At 56.6% G+C, this 4,960-nt stretch overlaps 1 protein-coding gene across 3 annotated transcripts in view; it reads right to left on the bottom strand.

Annotated features, from left to right (window-relative positions):
• Nucleotides 1-4,638, bottom strand: part of AHCYL1 (adenosylhomocysteinase like 1) — a 25,708-nt gene extending 21,070 nt beyond the window's left edge. Inside the window, exon 1 of one of the 3 annotated variants that reach the window (XM_009640464.2) lies at nt 3,207-4,638. The gene's annotated coding sequence lies outside the window, so the exon portion shown is untranslated. Of the gene's footprint in view, nt 1-2,486; nt 2,684-2,731; nt 3,177-3,206 lie in introns of those variants that run through there. The other 2 variants (XM_035895972.1, XM_035895970.1) reach the window with 2 other exon arrangements.
• Nucleotides 4,639-4,960: the final 322 nt, after the last annotated feature.

The raw sequence follows: 4,960 nt of genomic DNA, 5'->3' as shown, positions 1-4,960 counted from the left end.
CAGAAAAGCAGCCCTGATCAAAGGGCCCAGCAGGAAACGTAACAAGCCCTCTGCAAACGCGAACATCGCCCGCAGGAAACTCCTGATGATAAAAAGACATGGCCAGGCATGAGCAAAGCTCTTCAGCGAGCCCCACACCTTCACCGGCTCAAAAACCTGGGATGAGGCGCTCACCGACTCCTCAGAGGAACAACGGGGAGAGGATCCTCACCTGCAAAGTCCTGCGTCAAGCCTGTTGGTTATCCGAAAGGATCAACTCCAACCTGTCCTCAAAGAGCTGGTTTCCAGAGTGAAAAATTCCAGCCTCAGCTTCTAGCAGGGAGCACAAGAACAGGCTCCAACATTCGCATGGGCTGGAAAGCACGGTGAAAACTGTTCAGGTCCCAAAGAAAGTATTGTGGTAGGCTGGTCCCTAGCATAAGATAATCTCGCATTTTGGGAAAGGCCTAAAGAAAACACGGCACTTCTGCTGCCAGCAGACCTCCCGCGCCCCAGACCTGGCTGCTCACATCGGAAGAAGGCTCTCACCCAGCACTGCAAGGCTCGCAGGAGAACCAGCGCTGCTCAGATGGGCGGCCCCCGCTCCATCAAGAGATGCCTCTGAAGACTGCAGAGAACGAATATCCAACTACTTTCCCAACTCTGGGTGGAAACCCAGCCTGCCTCATGGGACTGCAGGAGGACGAGAACAGAGAAGCAAAAGCTGCACACCCTGGCACGTTGTTTTGGAGACTGCCTGTGTCCATCAGACCCCAAAAATCTCCTTTCTCCCTGCTCTCCAGTTCAATAACTTAATTAAGTTATCTTCTGGCCTTGCAGAGTAGTGCTGGGTCACAAGAACAAGCCTCCCCTCTGGACAGCAATGAGACCCTCCAAAAAGCCAAAGTGAAGAGCAGAACCCAAGAGCAACTTGTAACAGAAATAATTATGATTCTGTCATTTAATCCAGCACCATCAGTGACCTGTCTGCTCCCAGCCCCCAGTAAATCACCTCTGCTCAAAACACCCTTGTGGTTTGCTCTCACCGTGGGTCAGGGTAGGACAGCCTGAACCACAGCAACGTGTTCACTTTTTAGGGTTTTCCTGCACCCCAAGGAAGGCCAGACCCATCCCAGGGCCCATACAGAGTAGGATGAGCCTTTCAACTCATCTCGGCCCAGGCATCTCGTTATGAGAAGGAAAAACTGCAGGGAGTGCAAGAAAGCAAAAGAACGAAGGATTTGGGCAAGGAAGCAAAAGACAGTCGAGTGTACGGCGTCTGGCTAAACAACCAGGAGAGGAGGTGGTGGCCACTGCCTGGGACAAGCACATAAAGGCAGAGGATTTATGAGCAGCCAGTCTAAGGGATGAAAATAAAGAAAGAGGAAGAACAAGCGACTCGAGGAGCTCTGCCGGTGCAAACAAGGACAGGCTCGTCCCCCTGACAGACCGAAGGGGGAAGGTGGTTTGTTAGCACCCGGCCTGGCAGAGCTGCAGGGACTCGAGATGACTCGGGACTGAGAAAAATGGGGCAGAAAACCCGGCTCTGGGAAGGGGCTGTGCGCGGGGCAGGGAAGCAGCAGACTGCAGCAAGGTCAGACACTGCTCAGGCAGCAGGAGAGCGGCTCCGCAGGCAACTGCAATGAACAGCAGCAGCAGAAATGATGCTCTGGAGAAGGCGTCCAGCCCTCCCCAGGGAAGGGCAGCTCCCCAGGGGCTCTGTCCCCCTCTCCCCAGCCTTCCCCTGCTCACATCTCCAGCCACCCCGGTGCCAGCCAGCGGCGCGGCTCCGGCTCGGTACCACTGCAAAGCTGCAGCGCTGTGCATTAGCATTCCCCGCCGCACAGCCTCAGCGGGATTCCTCCGGCGCCAGCATCCGCAGGGGCACAGCACCAACCCAAACACACCGGCCATGGGCTTGCCGGCTTCTTGGAGCACGGAGATGCCATGTAGATCACCTCCCCAAAAGCAAATTCGAGGCTTTAGCCCATTTCACACTCCAGGCGTGCTGCATGAGTAAGCAGATCTGTCTGCAGAGCGTCTGTCTGTCTGTCTGCCGGCACCCAGGTGTGAAGGAGCCCGCTGGACAGTGATCCCCACACGACAAGGAGCAACGGGGATTGGGTGAAGTGACAGAAAGGGACAAGCCCCCCTGCCTTGCCACCCATCTCTAAGCATGGCCGATGTGTCCTGCCTGCTTGAGGGCACCCACAGCTCAGCTCGACCGGGAGTTTAAGGCTCCACCGAGCGGCTGAGGCGGATTCGGAAAGCAACTGCTGTCGAGGGCAGCTACGGTCTCCAGCGAGGCAGAAGAGCAGATGCCCAGACATAGTGGTGATAGCACAGAGGGATCTGTAAGAGCACAACCTGCGCCCTTGAGCTCTCCCTTCCTCCCCACACCCGTATTCACTCAACCTGGGCGAATCACAAGCCTCAGCGTTTCCAAACGCCCCCCCAGCAACATCAAGGTGCACGCTGGAGAAAGTAGAAAGCTCAGCATCACTCACCTCTGCCTTTAAACCACTCCCTGCCAAAGAACCACCTCGCTCCGACCAAAGCTGGTGTTATTTTGCTGACAGCCCAATTTCCCATAAACTGCAGCAAAAAAGGAGCCTCAGCAGAGCCAGGCACCCCCAGCTCTTGGGGAAAAACCACCCCATTTCTGCAGAAAGGCTACCCCTCCGTTCACCTTGACTGCGTCAGCTCCTACTTAAATCCAGAGTTGATCATATTTAATCTCTTAATCTCTTACCTCCTGCTGTTTCACTTTTTCACCTTAAACGAGTCACCCACAAGAGAGGAAACAAAGATATCAGCGATCCCCCAGGCCGGCTGCGCAGCTCGGGCTCAATCTGGGTGCCCCCGACGCAGCCTGCCAACAGCAAAGAGGACGCCAACTTCTTCACAACACCACGGGGCCGACGTGCCTCCAGCAACGTCTGAGATGCTCCCCCAGGTCCAAGCTGGGCACAGGCCGCTGGTGGGCTCCCACCGGCTCTTCCACTGCACACTGGTGCTTTCCCTGAGCACCAGCACAAGTTAAGGCTCCTCTTTGAAAAGCTTTTCAGCAGCAGGTCACATGGAGGAGACGGAGCCTGCACTAAGCTTGGCCACATTCCCACCCTCCCCATCTCCAAACGCCTTATGCAAACTGCATCGGCAAAGTTCAAGGAGCCTAAAAACCCAAGGAGGGAGCTGCTTCCGCAGCACACCACGATTTCCCCTACCTCGATGCTGGTAAATCATCTCTCTCAACCATCTTCTTCGCCGGCCTCTCACCACGCTGAGAGCTCCAGGGGCAGCAAGCACAAAAGTCACTTCGACTTGCATTGAAACAGAAAGGCGTTTTAATGGTTTAATTGCAATCCTGCTTCGAAGGCATCTGAGCTGTGGGCACTCAACATCTTATCTCAGGAAGGCAATTCTCCCTTCCTTGTCCTTTTATCCTTCTGCCAACGCCTCCGCTATTATTGAGCGCTATTCCCAGTAACTAGCCAGGCAAGGAAAACAGTGGCCCGAAGCATTTTGTTCCTTAACCTCAGCACATCTCACGCTCCCCAAGATCTTGCTGGCTGCTGATGTTATCAACCTCAAATGTCGTGTGTCGCTCTGGGCACCTTTAATATCATCACCCAGCCAGGAAAGGCTGCAGAAGCTGCAGAGTCTGACTGTGGCTCCTCATGCTGTGCAACGAGCCGGTGCGTACAGCAGCAAATTCAAGGTGATACAACATCCCATACCCCCAAGACACAAGCAAACTTTGCCTCTGAGGACTCTGGGTCGACTCCTCCCTACACATACAATACTTTTCTTTTTACGACGCATATTTTGGCCCCACAGCATATTTCAGGATTTGCTCTCCCCTCTCAGCCAGCTGCAGCCTCGCGCTGTCAGCTCCCCAGCTTTGAGAAGGACGACGGTAATGAAAAGGCAAAAACAATCCTCAAGTTCGAGCTGCACTGAGCCACCACTGGAAGAGGCAGATCCGAGCTCCGCATTCCTCTGCTCCTTCCTCCAGGCTATGTCCACAGCCCAGACAAACAGGGCCAGGGCGCAGGGAGAGCCTCCAGACCCCTGCTCCCCAGCAAGAGCCGGTAGGCTGGACGAGGAGAGATGCCTCAAACACAGCCGCCTGTCAGCAGGCCCTCCACGAGGGTCGGACGCTCCCCTAATCCCACCACTGGCCGGAGCAGGCAAGAGAGATGTTCCCCCAGAGAAGGAGGACGTTCGCATTCACTGCAACTGCTTTGCCTTTGCTTCCAGCGCGGAGGCAGGCGGCTGCTGGCCCCGGGGGGGAACACGATGTTCAGCACAGCGGGGACCTCCAGTCGCAGCTGCGCAGACCCGTGCAGCGCTCGGAGCACAAATCCGCCTCACTAGCAGGACCAGGACTTCAGCGGCACGTTAGCGAACCCAGCAGGTCCGCACCAAGCCAGGAGCACAGGTCTCCTCCGCACGCTGGCTCATCTAAAAGCCGGTTACCCGAGTTAGTGGAGGTCCTGCACCCTGCCATGGTGACATGGCCAGCACTCGCCCGCCCACGGTGCCATCCGTACACCCCATAAGGGTTACACAAGCCGGGCCCGCACCGCAGGCAGTGAGGAGAGGCACCGGGAGATCTCAGGAGCTTCTGCGAGACGGCCTTCAAGGATGAAAGGGTAAAGAGGTGACTCGGGAGAGCTCAGCACCAAGGGCCGCTCTGGCAGCCTCCTCCCCAAGCCCAAACGCGCTCCCACCCACACTGCCAACAGACCCCCTACCCCACAAAAACTTCAATGCCATGAGTTTCCTCCTGCTGCCCTTCAGGGTGACCTACAGCAGGATCTCCAGCTCGCCGCTGCCAGCTCCTCCTCTTTAACGGGTCCCCCTCCTCTGCCCCCACCGCAGAGCGCTGTCACCTCCACGCACACAGCACCCACCATGGCCCTGATGCACAGTGTCCCCAGACCCACTCCCCGGACCCTACCCCCCAGTCCCCCTC

Source organism: Egretta garzetta, unplaced genomic scaffold (genome assembly GCF_000687185.1).
Source record: "Egretta garzetta isolate BGI_Z169 unplaced genomic scaffold, ASM68718v1 scaffold616, whole genome shotgun sequence".
NCBI classification, from domain to species: domain Eukaryota; kingdom Metazoa; phylum Chordata; class Aves; order Pelecaniformes; family Ardeidae; genus Egretta; species Egretta garzetta.
Note: the sequence above shows the minus strand (reverse complement) of the source record. Positions and strands in the feature narration are given on the sequence as shown.